This window comes from Castanea sativa, chromosome 6 (genome assembly GCF_040712315.1).
Source record: "Castanea sativa cultivar Marrone di Chiusa Pesio chromosome 6, ASM4071231v1".
Classification (NCBI taxonomy): Eukaryota; Viridiplantae; Streptophyta; class Magnoliopsida; order Fagales; family Fagaceae; genus Castanea; species Castanea sativa.
Window position 1 is genome coordinate 18,458,317 of NC_134018.1, and position 23,358 is coordinate 18,481,674.

Genomic DNA, 23,358 nt, shown 5'->3' on the forward strand with positions numbered 1-23,358 from the left:
AGTGTCCATCGCGCCAAGGTGCATGGTGGTCATAATATGTTTCTTAACTTTTGAAACTTTGTGGCAATAAGAAGACATCATAAAGATCAACCACCAAGAGTCTCTCACAAAATTAAATTTCAATTATTGTTAATGCCCAAAAGTTCCATGAGTCTTCTAATATTTTATAATTTTAAAAAATTGTTGTGAGTCCATTATTAAGTTATCTTTTATATGTTTGTTTCTTTGTTTGCTTTTTTTTTTTTTTTTTCTTTTCATATAATATGTTAAAACTTATCTCTCGGTAAGGAAGAGCAAACTAATCTAAATAGTCAAATTATATATATCTATATTATTAATAAGAGGATTCTTCTGTTTTTTCTTCAATTTTTGGCGTATTAAATTACCCTCATACAAATTTTGAAATAACATACCCTTTAGTTTAATTTTTTTTGTTACAAAAAGGCAAAAAATGTTAAAACAGTAATATTATCTCACGTACAAAAGAAAAAAAAAAACATTTTTTCTCATTACCCATTTGTATTTAAATGCCTGATAATTCAAATACTTCAATTATCTTTATGAAAAAAAATACAAAATTAATACTTCTTCCAAAAAATGTTAAAAGAGTAATACTATCTCACGTACAAAAGGGGAAAAAAAAAATTCTCACCACCTATTTGTATTTAAATGTTTGATTCCTATCTATATTTGTTATTTATTTGTATACAAATACTTCAATTATCTTTATTAAAAAAAAAAAACAAAATTACTTCAAAAAAAAAAAAAACCCCACTACCTCACATAAAAACGACTCATACTTCTCCCGGAAGTTCTATGATTTTTTTTTTTTAAATTCTGTAAAACATTTCAAAAATTTTGTTATCCAAATTCTATACAGTTATCACAAATCCCCCATCCATCCACACTAACATATATCATTTTTTTTTTGTTTAAATCTCAAATTCCTAATCCATAAATTCAAATGTCCCATTAGGTTTCAACTTCTTACGATTCTCTATCTCATTTTTAAACATTATTCCACGTTACCTTAACGATTTCTTTAAAAAATAAAAATAAAAATATATGGTTATTTATATATCACTTTTAAACATTAGTATGACACTAAATAAATAAATAAATAAATAAGAATATTATTGCATGAGCAAAGCACGTATGATGAGTCTAGTATATATATATATATATATATATATATATAAAGAAAGATACTTATAATTATTTTTATAATAATTAAGTATGATAGTTTATCACCACTTTATATAATAACGAACCAACCCATGATTCTGCCCATATTTTGGGATTAATATATTCAAATTGGTACTGAGTCAACAAGCAATGAAGTAACACCCTGTATCAGCACTTCTCCAATATGTGTGTATGCATCTTCATCCTTGTAAAGCAGATCCATTACTTGTGAGAAATTGAGAACTTGTGTGAGGAGAGGCATTGGCACTTGGGTAGGTCTAAGGTACCCTTGGTTTATATCCTTCCATGCATTCTCGATTTGCTTTTGAAATTCATTATGTACCTCTTCTTTTGAGACACCATGTTGCTTCATGTAGCAATCAATGCTTGAGACAAAATGCTCTCTCTTTTGCTCAAACTGCAACAAATAAATTCAGAAATACATAAATGTCATTCACTATAGGCCTACAATTGAGTTGCAGTGATGGGCTAATCTCTTATGTACCTCTTGGGAGACAATGTCATCCATTAGCCTGCTTATGGTTGATGCTGCTGTAGAGAGGGAAAATTCCCGACCTATCACAAGCTGACACATCATACTACCAAGTCCACAAAATACAACCAATTACAAGGCGCCACGTATTGCTGCTAGGTTTTTCCATCACTATTCGGATTCCAATAGAAATTTGCCAAGTGTCATTGAAATAAAGGCATGAAACTGCATCAGCATGTGTAAGCGATGACACAAGCAGCCCTGCACATGTAAGCGATGACACAAGCAATCCAGCACGTGTAAGCGATGACATAAGCGGACCAATCAAGCTATGACAAGTGTCACCAATCAAACTCCGCCATGTGTCGCTCACCTACCCCTAAACTCCTATAAATAGAAGCCTTCCAAAGACATTTAGGAGGACACACACAAACACAGAACAGAGAGAAGGAAGAAGATATCTTGAGTTCAGAAACCCAGAAGCTCTGCCGGAATCAAACTCCAAAGCCTTCAAGAATTTCAAGAACTTCAACCTCGAATACAAACAACATTCGAAGCAAAATCATCCAAACTACTCGTTCAAATCTCAAGGTTCATTGGAATCAAGCTCAAAAGCCTCCAGAAACCTCAACAAACCACAAATCGGTGAAGCTCTACGGATTCAAGCCTCTAAAGCACCGAAGAATTTCCACCACAAACCTTCAAACACAAAGAACACACGAAGAACACGAAGAACAAAGAATTTCTAACAAGCTCATAGCCAGAGATTCATTGTAATTCCGTTTCAAAGATCTTCGATCCATTCCTCAGCTAAATTGAAGAATATCTTATGTTCAAATCAAAATCACATTACCACAATTACAATCAATAAATCTTTCAAGGAGATCGAATCAGAGGATCACTCTTTTGTAATTACAGAGAATTGTACCACACATTTATCAATACAAATTCCTATTTGTGAAACTATTTTACTTGTTTGATTTATTTCGAACTAAGAAATTTAGTCGTCTACAAATTCTGGCACGCCCAGTGGGACATCTCTGCCTCTCATCTCTTTCTCCTTTAAAAAAAAAAGAAATTCAATCTGCTACTAGCTTCGATGGCTTCCAACAAGAATGCTCAAAAATCGGTGATGGATGCTTCCGTTGCGGATGATTATGTCGGCCCAATCACTCGTAGCCGATCCAAAGCTCTTGATGAACCGCAACCCCAATCAACCAAAGAAAGCAAGCTTCATAATATCATCTCTCTAGACTTTCTTGCAAAAAGGAAAGCCACCACTAAGGATTCATCTGTCTCGAAGGATTTTGAGATCAATGATGAATCATCCTCGACAAAGACCTTTTCTATCAACTCTTCACCTGTGATGAGAAGCCTAAGGAACAAAATGCCTTTGACTCATCCTGTCTCATCGTTTTCTCCATCATATCTAGAGGTCATGCCAGTAATGATGACCAACACCTCTACTGTGGAAGAAAAGATGGCTGAAATGGAACAAAGGGTCACCCTTCTCACAAAAGCACTTGAAGATAAGGATGTCCAAATTGCAACCCTGATGAACAAACTGGAAGTCCAAGATTCGGGTGAATCAAATCCAGACCTTGAGCACCCTCCTGGCTTTACCTTGAAGGGAGAAAACACCAGGGGTGATAAGGGAAAAGGAGGTGAAGGCACTTCTCAACAAGGACATTCCACCTCAATGGCCTCTATATCTGTACAACAATTGCAGGACATGATAAGGAACACCATACGAGCACAATATGGAGGTTCTTCCACACATTCTCTCATGTATTCAAAACCTTATACGAAGCGCATTGACAATATGAGAATGCCAAATGGGTATCAACCCCCCAAGTTCTTGCAATTCGATGGCAAGGGAAACCCTAAGCAACACATTGCTCACTTTGTAGAAACCTGTGAGAACGCAGGGACTCAAGGAGGCCTCTTTGTAAAGCAGTTTGTTCGTTCACTGAAAGAAAACGCCTTTGATTTGTATACAGACTTGGAACCTGAGTCGATTGATAGTTGGGATCAGTTGGAAAGGGAGTTCCTTAACCGGTTTTACAGTACGCGCCGCACGGTAAGCATGATGGAGCTTACCAATACTAAGCAGTGGAAAGATGAACCCGTTGTTGACTACATCAGTCGGTGGTGTTCTTTGAGTTTAGATTGTAAGGATAGACTATCTGAAATATCTGCTGCAGAAATGTGCATCCAAGGCATGCATTGGGGACTTCTGTACATCCTACAAGGGGTAAAACCCCGAACATTCGAAGAATTGGCAACTCGTGCGCACGACATGGAATTGAGTATTTCTTGCCATGAAAATATGAAACCTCCCGTACCTGAAGAAAAGAAAGAAAGGCGAGAAATAAGGAAAAATGACAGGAATACGAAAAGTAATGTCAGACACTCCATGAATGTCAACTCTGCCCCAGTCAAAATTTCAATGGGAAATGTAAAGACTAATGAGAAGAGGCTTGAGGGAGGCCAACGACGCGAGACGCGTCGCTCATCACTCAAGGAATGGGAACAAAAGGTGTATCCTTTCCTTGATGCTGATATACCCGAAATGCTAGAACAACTGCTCAACTTGAAATTAATTGAATTGCCAGAATGCAAACGACCGGAAGAAATAGGAAAGGTTGATGACCCGAACTATTGTAAGTATCATCGCATCATAAGTCATCCGATCCAAAAATGCTTTGTTCTTAAAGAACTCATCATGAAGCTAGCCAAGGAAAGGAAAATTGACTTAGATGTTAATGATGTTGCTCAGTCAAACCTTGTAACATTTGCTTACGAGTCGCCTAGTTGCAAGTCCCCGACTACTAAGCAGAGGGCGAATACCACATTCATCCAATTTGGCTCTTTGGAACCTGTTCAAGTTCAGCTCTCACAAAAAGTATCTGATTATAACTCAAATGATGATGAAAAGTCAACAATGGATGAGGAAGAAGGTTGGACGTTGGTTACTCATAAGAGATGGAAGAAGAGACGAGTATTCCTTCTTCATCTGATCACCCAAGAGTCCAGAAGAGCACAAAACCAAATTCAGCCGCAGTCAAGAAGAAAGAATGATAAAAGGAAAGAAAGACTAAGAACGGAAATGTGTGATGATTCGGCACAAACCCAAAAATTTCGAAGTCTTGTCACATTGGAAGAATTTTTCCCCATAAAATTCTTTCAAAGCAAGTCAGCGGAGGCTGTTCACACGATCTCTCGTTGTGAAGTTGATGAAAAACAAAAAGGTGTTGACCATGGTAGTTCAAATGAGACTTTGTCGTCTTTAGAACAACTCAAATCTCAGATTGATAAAGTGGAACCCTCGCAATCCTCCACCTCACCGAAAGAAGGGATCATCCAAGCTCTTGAAGAGCCAAAGATTTACACTCCTTGTACCAATACACTTCAACAAACACAGGAATGTTTTACGTGCTCTCCAGACTTGACTTTCACTGACAAGGATCTATTGTTAGGCCCTAAGCCTCACAATCGTCCACTTTATGTCTTTGGTTATGTTCGTGAACAAAAAATTGATCGCATTCTCATTGATGGAGGTTCAGCTATTAATATACTGCCGAAAATGACAATGAGATGACTTGGTCTTGCTATGGAGGAATTATCACACAGTCGTTTGGTCATACAAGGTTTTAACCAAGGAGGACAACGCGCCATCGGCATGATACACTTGGAGTTAGTTATTGGAGAATTGACAAGCGAAGTTTTGTTCCATGTCATTGATGCCAAGACAACCTACAACATGTTGTTAGGACGTCCATGGATCCATGGGAACGGAATAGTGCCGTCAACTTTGCACCAATGTTTCAAGTATCTTCAAGGTGGAATAAAGAAAGTAGATGCCGACTTGAAGCCTTTTTCTGAAACTGAAGCTCACTTTGCTGACGCGAAATTTTATATAGAAGATGATATCCCTAATGAAGTTCTCCCAGTTGAAGTCCCGTCCATGAAAAGCAAGCAAGGCGAAAAGAAGCATGTTAAATCCATCACTAGAAAGGATATTCCTTCCCCAAAGGAAGATCCACGATATGGGAATAACCAGTCTAGTGAGTCTACCAGCAATCCAGAGAGAGCAGGTGAAAGTTCTACGCCTTCCAATAAGCCTCCATTCCTCCGTTATGTACCATTGTCACGCCGCAAAAACGGACAATCATCGTTCACAGAATGCCTTCAATCTACAATGGACATGCAAAGACCTTCTACAAAACTCATGATGAAGGATGTAGCCATATTGAAAGAAAATCATGTAATGCCTTTAACTTCATCCACAAATCCTCTTCCCTCAAAGCCACTAAATGGATTTGTGAGGTCTTCACAAAGTCTGACAGAGCATGGTATTCTACCAAGTAAACAGACAAAAGAATGGTTTGACCCAAAGGCATATAGACTATTAGCCAAAGCAGGCTATGATTTCTCAAAACAAAGCGGCCTAGGGAAACTAATTCCAGAAGCCACCGGAGAAAAGATGCACGGCCTTAGTAAAACGCAAGGAAAAATGCGACTTGAGGGGCATGAAATTCCTATCCCAAAGATCGGAATAGGTTATACTCCAGAACCACCGGCTCAAATATGGATCAATAAAAGAAGTAATGCTTCAAGTTCCCAATACATAACAGTAGAGGTTGATGAAAGTTTGAATCAAAGAAAAGATCACTCTTCATCACGCATCTCAGTTTTCGATCGCATTAAGGCTTCATCGTCACGAATTACAGTGTTCGACAGGTTGGATACGGCTTGTTTAACGCAAAGTCGGGACACTTTTGTGTGTGGATCAGTCTTTAATCGATTGGGGGCAACAAAAAGGCCCATTGATACTTGCTCTGAAAGTTCAATAAACTCTGAGGACCAAAAGGAGGAGAAAGCTAATAATAGGATAAGTAGTAGTATTCCTTCACGCATGAAGCGTAACTTTATCTTGGATATTAGCACTGAAGGAGCTCTCAAAGTCAAAAGGCGAACGATTGTACACACAAGTCAGTCACTCGTCCACAATGAGCAAAATGAAGAAGTATCATCCTCGTTTCACATTACAGTCGAAGAAGATACACTGTCAGGTGATGAAGCCGCAAAGAATGAGGTCGATGAAGCTCCCTTAGCCTTGGAAGATGGAGTACAAGCTACAGTTGATGAACTTAAAGAGATCAATTTAGGAACTACTGAAGAACCTCGACCAACTTTTATCAATGCCCTTCTCACTCCTGCAGAAGAAGAAAGATACCTCCAGCTCTTGGTAGAATATAAAGATGTGTTTGCTTGGACTTACAAAGAAATGTCTGGGCTCAATCCAAGTATTGCTTTACACCATTTGGCAGTAAAGAAGGGCGTGCACCCAGTAAAACAAGCTCAAAGGCGCTTTCGGCCGGAGCTTATCCCTCAAATAGAAACTGAGGTCAATAAGCTAATTGAGGCAAGCTTCATCCGTGAAGTACAGTATCCGGAGTGGATCGCTAATATCGTCCCTGTCAAAAAGAAGAATGGACAAATCCGGGTGTGCGTTGACTTCCGTGACCTGAACAATGCATGTCCAAAGGATGATTTCCCGTTGCCTATCACTGAGATCATGGTTGACGCCACTACTGGTCATGAAGCCTTATCTTTCATGGATGGCTCTTCTGGTTACAACCAAATTCGAATGAATCCTAAGGATGAAGAGTTCACAGCTTTTCGTACCCCTAAAGGTATTTACAGTTACAAAGTGATGCCTTTTGGATTAAAGAACGCTGGTGCCACCTATCAACGAGCCATGCAAAAGATCTTTGATAATGTACTTCACAAGTACGTGAAGTGTTATGTCGATGACCTGGTGGTTAAAACAAAAAGGAGGGAGGACCATCTGGTAGATTTGCGATCCATGTTCGACCACTTGAGAAAGTATCAGCTTAAAATGAACCCTCGCAAATGCGCTTTCGGCGTAACATCCGAGAAATTTCTTGGTTTCATTGTGAGGCACCGCGGTATTGAAATTGACCAGTCCAAAATTGAAGCTATCCAGAAAATGCCAGAGCCCAAGAACCTGCGAGAACTTAGAGGCTTACAAGGAAAACTAACTTACATACGACGGTTTATTTCAAACTTGGCAGGTCGATGTCAACCTTTCAATAGATTAATGAAAAAGGATGCACACTTTCAATGGGATGAGGCTTGTAGCAATGCTTTTGCGCGCATCAAAAGATACTTGCTTAATCCTCCAGTTTTAGGTGCTCCTATCCCGGGAAAGCCTTTGGTGTTGTACATCGCGGCACAAGAAAGGTCTCTAGGTGCTCTTATGGCACAAGAAAATAAAGAAGGGAAAGAAAGAGCCCTTTATTATTTGAGTCGGACTCTCAATGGAGCTGAATTAAATTATTCTCCTATTGAAAAGATGTGCCTCACTCTTTTCTTTGCCATAGACAAACTGGAACATTACATGCAAGCACATACGGTCCGTTTGATAGCAAAAGTGGACCCGATTAAATATGTCCTCTCCAAGCCAGTGGTTTCAAGTTGCAAAGCTCGATGGGCAGTCTTGCTGCAACAATACGACCTTACATATGTTCCGCAAAAAGCCATCAAAGGACAAGTATTGGCAGATTTCTTAGCTAATCACCCAGTTCCATCTGATTGGGAGTTCTCTGATGATTTCCCAGATGAAGATGTGTTTTACATTGAAGTAATGCCACCATGGATGATGTTTTTCGATGGGGCTGCACGTCAAGAAGGAGCGGGGGCAGGTGTAGTGTTTGTTTCTCCACAGCGACAAATACTTCTATATTCGTTCTCATTAAGCGAACTTTGCTCTAACAATGTAGCCGAATATCAAGCATTGATCATTGGTCTACAAATGGCCATTGAAATCGGCATATCACATCTCGAGGTCTTTGAGGATTCCAAATTAATTATCAACCAAGTCTTGGAGCTGTATGATGTCAAGAAAGAGGACCTTATCCCTTATTGCAAATATGCGAAGAAGTTGCTCGCAAATTTTGAGGCAATTACATTGGAGCATATACCGAGGAAAGAGAATAGACAGGCTGATGCTTTAGCTAATTTGTCTACCACCTTAGCATTATCCCAAGAAGAGACAGCCAAAGTTGCTGTTTCCTAAAGGTGGGTGGTGCCTTTCGTGGTTGAAGAAGAAAAAGAAGAAAAGCAAGCCAACGTCATTTCTGTATGCCTTGTCGAAAAGGAAGATTGGCGACAAACAATCATTGAGTACCTTCAACATGGAAGACTCCCAGATGATGTACGCCACAAGACCGAAGTTCGGCGAAGGGCTGCTCGATTCATTTACTATAAAGAAACTCTCTTCCGCCGTTCATTTGATGGTTTGTTTCTCCGTTGCTTAGGAGAGGAAGAGGCTAAACAAGCCTTAGAAGAAGCTCATTCTGGAATATGTGGTGCACACCAATCGGGTCCTAAGTTACACTACAGGATCAAGCGAATGGGTTACTATTGGCCTACGATGGTGCAAGATTCCATGGAGTATGCTAAGAAATGTGAAGTTTGTCAATATCATGCAAACTTCATCCATCAGCCACCAGAACCTCTACACCCAACTGTAGCTTCTTGGCCTTTTGATGCATGGGGGCTTGACGCAATAGGACCATTACCAAAATCATCCGGTGGCCATTTGTACATCTTGGCTGCAACTGATTACTTCTCAAAATGGGCAGAAGCTGTGCCTCTTAGGGAAGTAAAAAAAGAGACGGTGGTCAATTTCATCCGAACTCACTTGATCTATCGGTATGGTGTCCCTCGATATATCATAACCGATAATGGCAAACCGTTTCAGAATAGGTTGATGACAGAATTGTGCGAGAAATTTGCATTCAAACAGTACAATTCCTCTATGTACAATGCCCCAGCGAATGGATTAGCCGAAGCCTTTAACAAAACTCTTGGCAGTTTGTTAAAGAAAGTGGTATCCAAAACTAAGCGAGACTGACATGAAAGAATTGGAGAAGCATTATGGGCATATCGAACAACATTTCGAACGCCTACTCAGGCTACCCCATATTCTCTCGTTTATGGAGTAGAAGCTATCCTTCCCTTAGAACGCCAGATCCCATCACTACGGATCTCCATTCAAGAAGGGTTAACTGAAGAGGAAAATGCCAAGCTTAGGTTACAAGAGTTGGAAGCACTGGATGAGAAAAGGCTCGAGGCCCAACAACGCCTTGAGTGCTATCAAGCTCGTTTGTCAAGCGCATTCAATAAAAGAGTTAAACCACGATCATTCCAAGTTGGTGACTTAGTCCTCGCTGTTCGAAGACCTATCATCATGACTCATCGTACAGGCGGTAAGTTCACCTCGAAATGGGATGGACCTTATGTTGTACAAGAAGTCTACACTAATGGAACTTACAAGTTGATTGATCAGGAGGGTGTAAGGGTCGGCCCCATCAATGGGAAGTTCCTCAAACGCTTCTATGCTTGAAAATCAAAAAAATTGCTCCTCGGTAAGAGCTTAAACTACCCACTGCGGCACTACAAGGATACATGATGTTTTCCCATTACCTTTGAAAGTGCACGAATAAGGAGAAATTAATCCCATTCTATGTCACCATTTGTGAGTGTGGCGTAGTGGTTGGATGCCCATGTCACCCTTGAGGACAAGGTCTCGGGTTCGATTAGTGGTGATACCCACTATTGCGCAATTGGTACCCATGAAACGCCGTGGGGTGTAGGGCAAGGATTACACACGTCAGCCCTCCTTTTTTGTAAAAAAAAAACAAAAAAACAAAAAAAAAAACAAAACAAAAGAAAAACAAAAAAAAAAAAAATCACCAAAACCAAAAAAAAAAAATCATTAAAAATTTTTTTGGTTTGAACTACGTAATGACTTGATCCCTCTCCGAGGTACGTAGGCAGCTTAGTACTTTTCACTAAGTTCAGTCACATAAAAAAAAAAGGACCGCCAGTCTAGCTTGAAGAGTTTGTCCAAAAGTCGTCAACATGCTTTCAAGAACCCTTTGATCAGCAAGGCGTCGCTTAAGATCAATCAATTGCTCACTATATGCTGTTCAAAGATCATTGTGGTAGAAAGTGATAGCTGCAAAGAATTGGTGTTACTTAGCTTTCCTTGAAATAATGATAAGTTGATTCTCGGTTGTGGAGTAAAATAAAATCTTCAACCTCTGTTGCAAGGAATGGAGTCTGCATGGCATTGCTCATCTTTTGTGGACATATTCCCACGTCTCTGAAGTATACTTTGCATCACTTATCTCCTGGGGGCATCTTTTTTGTACCTTTCAAGTCTAGGCTATATTGTCTCTCTTCTAGGTTGTGCCACTTCACAACTCTGAAATTTAAACCACATCATCTCCCTTCTGAGTGGTGTTGTTTCACATCATGTCTCTAAAATCTGGACAACGTCACCTTCCTCCAACATCTGAAGTTGATGCTGCATCATCTCTCCTCTAAGGGCATGTTCGTGCAATGTCAAAATCATGGCGGCATTCTTCTCACATCTTCAAGGTTTTATTGGCATCTCTTTGCATCCTCAAAGTCTTGATGGGAGCTACTTGAAACTTCAAGCTTCAATATTAGTACAGCTTCTATACAAATGAAGTGTTGACGTAGCTTCATGGCAAAGATGAACGTTGGCATGGCTTCTGTGCAAATGAAGTGTTGACGTAGCTTCATGGCAAAAATGAATGTCGGCACAGCTTCTGTACAAATGAAATGTTGACGTAGCTTCATGGCAAAGATGAACGTTGGCATGGCTTCTGTGCAAATGAAGTGTTGACGTAGCTTCATGGCAAAAATGAATGTCGGCACAACTTCTGTATAAATGAAATGTTGACGTAGCTTCATGGCAAAGATGAATGTTGGCATGGCTTCTATGTACATGGAGTGTTGACACGACTGCATGATAAAGATGGATGTCGGCACGACTTCAATGTAGATGAACTGTTGGCCCGGCTTCAATGCAAATGAAGCGTTGACGTAGCTTCATGGCAAAGATGAATATTGGCATGACTTCTGTGCAAGTGAAGTGTTGACGTAGCTTCATGGCAAAGATAAATGTTGGCCCAGCTTCGACGCAAATGAAATGTTGACGTAGCTTCAGGGCAAAGATGAATGTTGGCATGGCTTCTATGCAAATGAAGTGTTGACGTAACTTCATGGTAAAGATAAATGTTGGCCCAGCTTCGATGTGAATGAAGTGTTGACGTAGCATCATGGCAAAGATGAATGTTGGCATGGCTTTTGTGCAAATGAAGTGTTGATATAACTTCATGGGCGATAGCATTATTGCCTGGCTGAATATCCTTATGGAAACGTCGTTGCAAAGACGAATATCACTAAAAGATTGTTGATGCAAGAAAAGAATGTAACAACATGAAGGCATACGTTCTTGCAACGTTGCTATCAATGAAATACAAAGCCACCAAATGAAGGCAAACACTTCTATGAGAACGTCAACGTGAAGTTTGATGTCAAAACCCAAAGATCAAGGAAACTGAGCTGCAAAACAAAAACAAGCAACAACGAAAAAAATGTCAGAAGAAAATCTCATTGCATGTCTAAACAAAGGACAAAAGAAAAAGAAAAAGAAAAAGAAAGAAAAAAAAAATCTTAAAAGCTGGGGAAGAAGATTGAAGGCTAAGAATGCCCAAATAAACGAAGTCAATCTCACATCTTATATAGAGAATTTCTGCTAAACTAGCAGACAAAAAAAAGAAGAAGAAAGTCAGCAAACCCAGCTGACCAATAAAAAAATTTACATTCACATTTCAGAAATGTGAAAACAATTGGAACTCAAAGTCAGATTTTGCAAACTCAAATGCACTTAAAATCAGAGAAGTCCAACAATTCTTCGGAGGACTTCAAACAAATATGGAGGAGTCCAACAATGCTTGCTTATCTTCCAAACTTTCAAACTTCTCTGACAAAGATGACCCAAAGAATCAACATTCAGCGGCCACCATAATGTCTTCATCCTGTCAGGGCGGCCACCAGAATTTCTGCATCCTGTCAGGGCGGCCACCACAAAATTAGACCAAAGAAAAAGCCATAAGTCCAACAAAGACCCACGACTTTCTCGTCCAAATTTGTGAAAATCCAGACCTTATTTCATAAAACTGATACCACCATTAGAGCTATCGGCCTTCGATCTACAAAACCTGAAATTTTTAGGTCCAAACGATGAGCCACACGCCACCACGCGCCGCCACAAGCTCGCGAGGACCACCGATTTAGTCCATCAAAACTATGCAAATCTGTGCACAATTTCACAAAACCGACCATATAGCAGTCTTCTATGGCCATATAACTACAAACTGTGAAAATTTCAAGCCCAAACGATGAGCCACGCGCCGCCACGCGTCGCCAGAAGCTCCGACGAAGCGACACGTGCTCCCACGCGCCGCCAACAAGCTCCACGCGCCGGACCATCATCACCACGCGCCGGATCAACTCCCACACGCGCAGGCACGTGCACACGCGCCACGTGCCACACGCGCTTCAGGCAGATGACGTCACGGATGACGTCATCCTCCTCGGCCCAGTTCAACTCGCTTAGACCCGGTTCGACCCGAAACCCGACCCGGATCCGGACCGCCTGAAAAAAAAAAAAAAAAAAAAAAAGACAAATTAAGGGTTTAACTTTGACTTTGACCAAAAAGTCAAAATTTTCAAAACGGACCTGTCCCACTCAATTTTTCGCGTACTTTCCAATTTTGGGGTCTGTTTCTTCAACTGAGACTCGAAAATTGCACAACAGTCCAATTTCTAAAAAATTGACTTTTGCACAAATTTTGACCAAAAGTCAAAAATTTTAAGATTAACCTGTCTTGCTCAATTTTTCGCGTACTTTCCAATTTTGGGATCCATTTATTCATTTGAGAATCCAAAATTGCTCAAAATAGTGTGATTCTACAACTATTGGCTTTGATGGAAACTTTGACCAAAGATCAAGATGTTCAAGCAAAACTTGTCCTATCAGGTTTTCGCAAAGATTTTGATTTTGAAATCTAGGTATTTGTTTTGGACTCAGAAACTACATCCGCTTCTCCAAAGTACTAGCGGTGTCCAAAATTCAAGCTCTCAAGATCATAATTTGAGATCCATCCATTTGGTCTGGATTCCCTCAAAATTATCCTCCAGACTTGATCAAGGCTCCCCTTTCAAAAACAGACGAACTCTCGCAAGTATGTCTCAAAATTGAAATTACATGGGGTCACTACTTCAGCCAATTATTTCCGTCGGTGCCTACCAGTCTCCAACCTAACATTCCCATTCGGCGCCTACCATTCCCATCCACCGTTCTCACCAAAAAGTCTCGTTCGCCATTCTTAAACCACCCAGCTACCATTCTTCATTTCTTCACTATAAATAGAAGGGCCGGATCCGCTAAATCCATCAAGAAAAAAAAAACACATACACTGAGTCATGAAACGAAGATTTGCCTCTTTCAAATTTTCAAATCCTCCTTCTCACAGCCAGTTCTCATTATGGCCTCGTCATGCTCAATACCTAGCAACCAAAATCGCTTCATAATCAGTTTGAAATCAACCCCTTCATGGTTCAGTAGTAACCCTTCTCACAACATCATCAATGTTTTAGGATTCAAACAAATTTTGTTTCCTCACATAATGACCACGTTTGTTCATAGAGTTATTCATAACAAGGTCTGCATCGACCTCCCATGCCTCCGTGGAATTGGTTGGCCAGGAAATCCAAGTCCAGCAGAGACACCTGTTCCTAAAAACAGGACTTCCGTAGTCTCTCTTCAACTGTTTGGTCTCCCAATAGAAGCGGTGGTTCGGAACAAACAGCAGCTTGGCTGGTTTCTAAAACCAGGATCACAAGTTAGCTCCATCTTTCATTTGTTATGCTTTCCCAATAAAGTTGCATCAAGTGAAGATGGTAAGAAGTGTTGGGGTATCCTACAAATTGTCTCCCATCCAACACTTGTGATGACCTCCCGGGTACCAGCTCATCAGAAATTAGCCTTTGGTGTCGGTGAATGGTCACCAAAGCCTCATCCTATGTTTCCACCATCATGGGGTCCAAAGGTCATCATTGCTGGTACCACAAAACACACTTTCTGGAATTACTCCAACTTAAGATCAGCTTGAAGAATTTCAGAAAATATACTTCTGAAATTACTTCAACTTAATGTCCGTCAGTATGGTCCAGTCACACAAGCACATTCAATGACTTGCCGTCGGACTTCATTCAGCATGCAGCCAGTCCCACATCTGAAGGTGTACTTCCCAGAGACATCTACGCCAGAGAGTCCCCAACATGCAGGGTCAGGGCCATGGTGTCGTATGTCTCACCCATCCACTTGGCTTCATCACCATCTTTTTCACCATCAACAACAACATGCCCAAAATAATCTTCTGAAATTACCTCAACTTAACCTGAGTGATGCAATAACACATGCACATTCAACCACACTCCCACATGTTCTCTCTGTGATCTGAAGCATACCCTTCAGATATAACTTCACTAGAAGTTCTTAAAAATAAGAGGCTAGCTCCAGAGCTCTGTATGCTGTACCCATCCAACATCCTCACCTCTTCTCCATCTTCAACACCTTGTGATCGCCACCAACGACCCAAAATACTCTTCTGAAATTACTTTGACTTAACCTTTGCTCAGAAAGCTCGGTCACACGAGCACATTCAAATACTGGCAGACCCCTTCTCGGTCTCATCAAAACCTTTCATATGGGTGGGTTTACTCTTCTGCAATTACTTCATCCTGATAAAAGCTCCACCACCTTCAACTATTTCACTAGAAGAGTCAAGTATAAAAAGAAATCCACTTTCTTTCAAGACTCATTCATTCACCACACTCTAAAAACTGTGTGCATGAACGAGTCTCGAGGGGGCATTTGTAGAGAGGAAAAATTTCGGACCTATCACAAGCTGACACATCATACTACCAAGTCCACAAAATACAACCAATTACAAGGCGCCACGTATTGCTGCTAGGTTTTTCCATCACTATTCGGATTCCAATAGAAATTTGTCAAGTGTCATTGAAATAAAGGCATGAAACTGCATCAGCATGTGTAAGCGATGACACAAGCAGCCCTGCACATGTAAGCGATGACACAAGCAATCCAGCACGTGTAAGCGATGACATAAGCGGACCAATCAAGCTATGACAAGTGTCACCAATCAAACTCCGCCACGTGTCGCTCACCTACCCCTAAACTCCTATAAATAGAAGCCTTCCAAAGACATTTAGGAGGACACACACAAACACAGAACAGAGAGAAGGAAGAAGATATCTTGAGTTCAGAAACCCAGAAGCTCTGCCGAAATCAAACTCCAAAGCCTTCAAGAATTTCAAGAACTTCAACCTCGAATACAAACAACATTCGAAGCAAAATCATCCAAACTACTCGTTCAAATCTCAAGGTTCACTGGAATCAAGCTCAAAAGCCTCCAGAAACCTCAACAAACCACAAATCGGTGAAGCTCTACGGATTCAAGCCTCTAAAGCACCGAAGAATTTCCACCACAAACCTTCAAACACAAAGAACACACGAAGAACACGAAGAACAAAGAATTTCTAACAAGCTCATAGCCAGAGATTCATTGTAATTCCGTTTCAAAGATCTTCGATCCATTCCTCAGCTAAATTGAAGAATATCTTATGTTCAAATCAAAATCACATTACCACAATTACAATCAATAAATCTTTCAAGGAGATCGAATCAGAGGATCACTCTTTTGTAATTACAGAGAATTGTACCACACATTTATCAATACAAATTCGTATTTGTGAAACTATTTTACTTGTTTGATTTATTTCGAACTAAGAAATTTAGTCATCTACAGCTGCTTTAACAATCTTAGGCTCCTGGGAGACCCATTCGAAGGCCTCTTGTGTTACTATATCTCTCATGCCAACAAAAGATATGGTTATAACTGTAGGGTAGCCACTAGATTTTAAAGCATTGCTCATATATATTACTGTATAGCAGAGAAATTAGTAGGGATAGTGCCCAACTTAACCCTAGCAATAAGGGTTTACAATATTTAAATGGGAATATGTACTACGACATATCAAACTTATCCTGGATAAGATCACATTCTTACCAGAAAATAGTTTCGCAGGCCATAAGCTTTGTTAAAAAAAAAAATCAATTGATGATGATGAGTCTATTAATACACAATTCACTTAACATTTTAAGAATTAAAGCTTTTTTTTTTTCTTGGCAAAAATGCAAAACTAACCTTCTAACTTTCACTTTTTTTCATTTCAGTCCTCTAACTTTCATTTTTGTCAATTCAGTTTTTTAACTTTCAATTTTTTGTCAATTCAAGGCTCCGTCACTGTTCTGTTACTATTGCCGTCAGATCCACTTAAACAACCCATTTTGGTTTTTTTTTTTAATTCAGAATTAAAATAAGAAAAAACAGAAAAAAAAAAATGAAGGGGAACGACGCCTGAGCCGATTTGAGAGAGAGAGAGACTGAGTTCGCCGTCTAAATTGTTTACTGGGAAATCTATTCCAGGTGGGATTTCGAAGAGAGGAAGAGTTGGATACAGAGTTCGTATTGCCCAAAATTCCAGGTGGGATTTCAAAGGAGGCAAGGGATTTCTTGAAGGATTTCTTGTGAGGAAACCCATGTTCAGGTTCGCCTGTTTCGCTCGCTTTCCGAATACAAAAAGCATTGCATCAATCACATTGCTTTTCCCACTCCCATTCGGTCCAACCACTACTGAAAAGCTCTAATTGTCCCAAACAAACAAAACAAGCCAAAAATATTTCAAATTCAATGAAATTTTGAAATTTTTTTTTTTCAAAAACTTTCCACTCAATTTTTCTCGGCATCCAAACGGGAGGGAAGAACCCTAACCTTGTGGAAAGGACCGACGCGTTGTTCGCTGGCGTAGGACTTGAAGTTTCGCATCACCATCTCTTTGATGAACAGTCTCGGACTTGCTCCGGATCTCCGCTCCGTCGAGCCCGACCCGTCCGCCATCACCTTGTCCTCCGATTCCACCAGGTATCAACGCCGGTGGCACACACTGGCCGTACCCGTAAGGCTGGTAGTTCGGACGTCCGGATTGTCCACCACCTCTGGATCCCGCACCACCGCGTACACCATCGGCGTCGCCAGCAAATACATCGCCGTCTCTCTCTCTCTCTCTCAAATCGGCTCAGACTCTCTCTTTCTCAAACTTTCACGAGTTAGGGATTTTGGGTACTTGGGTATTCTTTTGATTTCAGGGGAAGGGGAATGACCTTAATGTTTTTTTTTTTTTTTTCTGATTTTTCTTATTTTAATTCTTAATAAAAAAATTAAAAAAAATTAAAAAAAATTAAAAAAAAAAAAAACTCAACCAAAACGACGTCGTTTTGGTGGGTCTGACGGCAGCAGTAATAGAATAGTAACGGAACCTTGAATTGACAAAAAATTGAAAGTTAGAGGACTGAAATGAAAAACAGTCAAAGTTAGAGGGTCAGTTTTGCATTTTTGCCTTTTTTCTTTTTTAATAAACTAAGACTCACTGACTCACCCCATATTTATTTTAATTAATCCAAATATATTTTGGTCATATTTCAATCAATTAATTAAAATTAAATTAAACAATTCCAAATCACGTATGGTGTTTAGTGGCACGATGAGTTATCCACATATTATAATAAATAATTGAAGATCACATTGTAGTATCTCAAAATTGAAGATCAAATTGAACGAACAATTAAGTTATAATAGAAAACTGTATTGGGAAGAAAATAGAAGACATGCATGATGTGTACAGAAAGACTATTAGTGCTCCTCTATGAATGTTTGGAACATTGAGAGATTACAGAAAAGGAGAAAAGAAAAGAAACAAATGTGGTCAGAGTGTCCATAGGAATTGCCTTTAAAAAAATATACAATTGGAAATGGGAAACTCGAATTCAAGATATCTTATTGGAAAGATCAAGAGATGCTAATTGAACTGTAAGACTCCTGACATCTATTGGAATATTTATATGCAAATAGTTTTAAAAAAATTCCCCTCTTTTTGTTACTGAAGTTCTTTACTTTCCCATATTAATTCTCAAAGTCTCAATCAAAGTTTTTTTTTTTTTTTTTCCATTCCTATTTTTTATTTTACTTATTAATTTGGACATATAATACAAAAGCTATAATATTTTCTTATTGTAGATTTGTACATTTTTTTTGAGGAAATATTGTAGATATGTACATTATAATGACATACTCAGCTATTTATACTTTATTAATGGTTTTTTTTTTAAGAGAGTTTTAATATATGACGTGCGCTCCTGATGACAGATCTTTTATCAACTATCAGAGACTTTAGTAATAGTTTTTGTGAGGACCCGAGGACCTAAGAACCCGAGGACCCGAAGAAAGGAAGGCCAACATTTAGAGTGAAAGATGAGATCTCTCCGGGTGTGCCCGAAGATGAGGTGGCGTGGACGATAATTACATAAAGGGCATGTTACAAATATCTGGTTATAATAGGCTGGTTTGGAAGGTTGCATTAAATGCTTGGCAACAACCATTCTGGCCGCATTAATTAGCAAGCATTTCCTCTATCCGTCGCATTAATGTGGACATGACCTGAACAGTGCGGGATGCAAAGGGGAATCTTGTTCCATTGCCGACGGACAAGTGTCACGGGGAAAGGACCGCAGATTGCAAGGTGTAAGGCTACGATGAAAACAGAGAATAGTATAAATAGGAATCAAGAAACTACGAAGAGGGGGCTTTTTGTTGTTGAACCCTCTCTACCAAATGTATTGTATAAAGACTCTTAAGTGAATAAAGCAGCGGTAACGTTTTGAAGTTGATTATACGAGCTTTTGGTCCTTACAGTTTTAAATTAAAAACCTAACACTTTTGGAGATTTAAAATTAAACTCTATACATTTAAAATGTTTTCATTTAAACTATACACCTTTTTATGGCAACTTTATTAACATAAATGCTTAAACAAAACAACATTGCATAGTTTTTATTTATTATTTTTTTAACATATGTGTATATTATATATTGAGACATTATTTTACCTTTAAATGTTACAATGTCATTCTGTTTAGATATTTTTCATTATTTTATCACATGTAATGAGTTTTTGGTTTGAATTAAAATCGGTGAAAAATTGTAAGTTTCGGTTTTTTTTTTTTTTTTTTGAAAATTTTATTTAATTGGAAATTATCCTAAAACATAACATTTAAAATATAATTTATTAAAATAATCAAAGAAAAAAATATATTGTACAACCACATAAGGAGGGCTAGTACATTTCAAAAGTGTGACATGGTATCCTATAATATATACTTCATATTACAAATTTCAGATCTTTACGTACATTTATGGAATAATGGGAGGTCAGTTTCTCAACAAAAAAAGAAAAAAAGAAATAATGCGTCAATTTTCACAATAAATATTTTTGTCTTCTCATAACTCCTTTAAGATTATAGAATTCATCATGATGCTAGTGAAAATGATGTGGAAGCATAAAAGGACATGCCGAGTTGGAGATGGTATGTCAATTGTGAATTGTCATGTGCTTATTCCATAGAGCCTGCCAAAGTGGGTGTGAAACTGTGTATCATGTGGATTCAATTTGTCACAGATCTTTTTTATGATATGATGTTAGCTATATTTGTATATGACGAGTAACTATATTTGTAAGCACATTCAAATTAGATATGCTTTAAAAAAAAAAAAAAAAAAACTATTGCCGACGCCTTCATGAGACGCCTCAAGTCCGTTACAAACACCTTTATGAGCTAGTTAATGGCCATTAATCAGCCATTAAATTTTCATGAGCTCAGGCACAAATACAATGCCCAGAGGAGATCAACAGACCTTGCAATAACTCATAGGTTGGCTATATAAAGCCAACCAAGAGCAAGTGACACACAAACTAATCTACAATACATATGAGAGATTTCCCCAAACAGATTATCTAATTTAAGCATCGAAGGGTTATTGACAGGCACCAACCCAGTGTCATATATTTTATCTCATTTTCTCTTAATAGGTAATCCTAGTCGTCCATCAGGTTGACGAAGAACATACTGATGACACACATTTCGCATTTTATCAGTATATGTCATCATCAATTATTAATGAAATCAATGATGGACTTAGGTTCTAAAACATTAGATGTCGATGTGGGCTTTAGAGCATGTATTAAAATACCTGAATTCGCCATGAACAAGCAAAAAATTTATTAATATAGTCTGAAAAATATACACTCATCCATTGTGGGTATATATCCTTCGTTAAACCACTTGGCTTCAACAAAATAGGCTTGAACAAGTTTTTTCATCTGTTTCCATTAAAGCATAAAATATTGTGACTGTAAAATTCAACTTTAATGAAAAAAAGGGGGATAGGCTTAAGTGAATTATTATTATTATTATTATTATTATTATTATTATTATTATTATTATTATTATTATTATTATTTATTTTTAGTGAAAGTTCAAATGTATTAATTAATTGTATTACAAAATATTGTGACTATAAAATTCAAATTTTATAAAATAAAAGGGGATGTGTTTAAGTGAATTATTATTATTACTATTATTATTATTTTTTTTTTTTTGAGAAAGTTTAAGCGAATTAACTAATAGTATTATACCGCATCCGTTGCAAAGTGAACAAGGTATGATCTTCCTTCCTTGGACATCTCATCCTCAATTTCTTCATAAACATCCAGGAGTGCTTTATAACACAACTTCATGTACTCAGGGAGTTGGTCTATACAGTTGATATCCCACCTAAAAATTAAATATTTCAATTAAGAGTGCAAAATTGATTTAAAGCCCATAAATTTAAAAACATGCTAGGTCCTATGCCTACGCTATAAACCTTTTAATCGCGTCTGTGAAGAGCTCAAGTTCTTCATAAGTACCATATGCATCATATATGTCATCTATGGTTGATGCCATACAAATTATTTTGGTTAGTATCTTCCTAGCAATTGAGTATTGGGGTTCAAAGTACACCCCCAAAATCCAGAAGTAGCACTCCACCACTCTATCTCGTGCAAAAGATAGTTTATTTGCAAAATCCAAATCTTTCCACCACCTAAGGTACAAATTCAACACAAACTGTCATTTAAAATCATGTCTAGTACAAGCTTTACACCAAGATAGCAATATTAATTAAAAACATACCTTGAGATATGACTAAGTTCCTTTTGGTGTTGTTTTTGTAATATGTTAAAATCTAGCTTTGCAAATTTTAGTAGAACTTTATTATATGAAGCATTTCTGTGGTAGGTAGAGAAGTAATGCCTTGCCTCTACCCTTTGCAAGCACTTTTAAATAGGTCGCTTTAAGGCACGATTTACTTGTGTAGCAAGAGGAGGGTTTAAATTAGTCACCACTGATTTAAGGAATGTGGTAGTAAACTTAAGTGCTTCATCAAGTATATCTTCTCCATGCACCCTCATATGCGTAGCTTCGTACAAGTGTAACATTCCCTGCACATCATGAATAAGCGATTCCTTGAAGTTCCCCTTGTTGTCTATGAATTTGTTGAAGATATCTGCTTCACCAACCAATACATTACGTGAGCCAAATATGAGAATGCAACTAGCTTGTGTTTCATTTTTGTTTTTTGTTTTTGGGATAAGTGCTAGCTTTAAGTTTCCTAAAATAATATAAACAAATAAATAGTGCAATCTAATGAATAAATAATAGATGAAAAATAGAGGACTTACCACATGGAATGTTATAACCTTGTTGTCTTAGTAATCGAAAACGAAGAGCAACAGTGTAAAGACTACCATTGTCTTCCTGACCAACCCCATTATGATGATCTTTGTAAATTTGTTGTAATATTTCGTCAATTTCATTTTCAAAATGGTATGACACGCCCAAGCGTTGGATTGCATCAATTAACTCCAACTTTTGTGAAGGTTTATCGATGGGAGCCATTAGCAACTTCCCCACTTCTTCCTTCAACCTCTGAACTTGCTCCAAGTTGTCATTGGTTTCCTACAAAAGCAATTTGAAGTAAACAATTAACACATTGTGGCACAAATTTATGTGATTTAAAGATGATGCAGTTCAAGACTATGACATTTGAATACAAAATTTGGAAAGAATCAATATTTTACATTAGAATAATAAAGTTACGTAGTCTGACACGTCGGGTAAAAGAAGTATTATATCTACATTCTCAAAAAAAAAAAAAGGTATTATATCTACGTACCATGGAGTCATTAGCATAAGAGAGGAAATGGTCTCCCCTTAAGCTAGGAGTATAATTCACCAAGGGACGTTTTTTATTAGAATTTGGATTCTTGGTTTGAGCAGGGACTGCGGAAACTTGAAGAGACATTTTCAAAGGTGGGAGAACTTAGTGTAGAAATGATGCAATTGGTTTAAGACTTTTTGTATGCTGCTTGTACTTCAAGAACTAGCGTGAGTGAGATAGCTTATGTGTTTAGGTATTTATAGATTATTGGTGGGGGAGGGGGGGGGAGGGGAGGTTAGATCATAAAGAGAAATATTACGTCTACAACATTTTTATAACAAATCATAGATATTAAGTGATTATTAGTTCTAATTTAAATCAATAATTTAAATTATTTTTTGGCCCACCCATAACCACTGATAAAAACCTATCACTTAATATTAGTTGTAAAAGTATTGTGAAAATATTTTGGACATAGAATTTTTCATGGCCAATCATGCCCTTGTTCTAAAACTATTTAGGAAAATGC

The 23,358-nt window shown here is 38.2% G+C and overlaps 1 pseudogene; it reads right to left on the reverse strand.

Moving 5' to 3' along the window:
- Window positions 1–1,309: 1,309 nt before the first annotated feature.
- LOC142638737 (putative terpene synthase 2) lies at window positions 1,310–22,973 on the reverse strand (annotated as a pseudogene).
- Window positions 22,974–23,358: the final 385 nt, after the last annotated feature.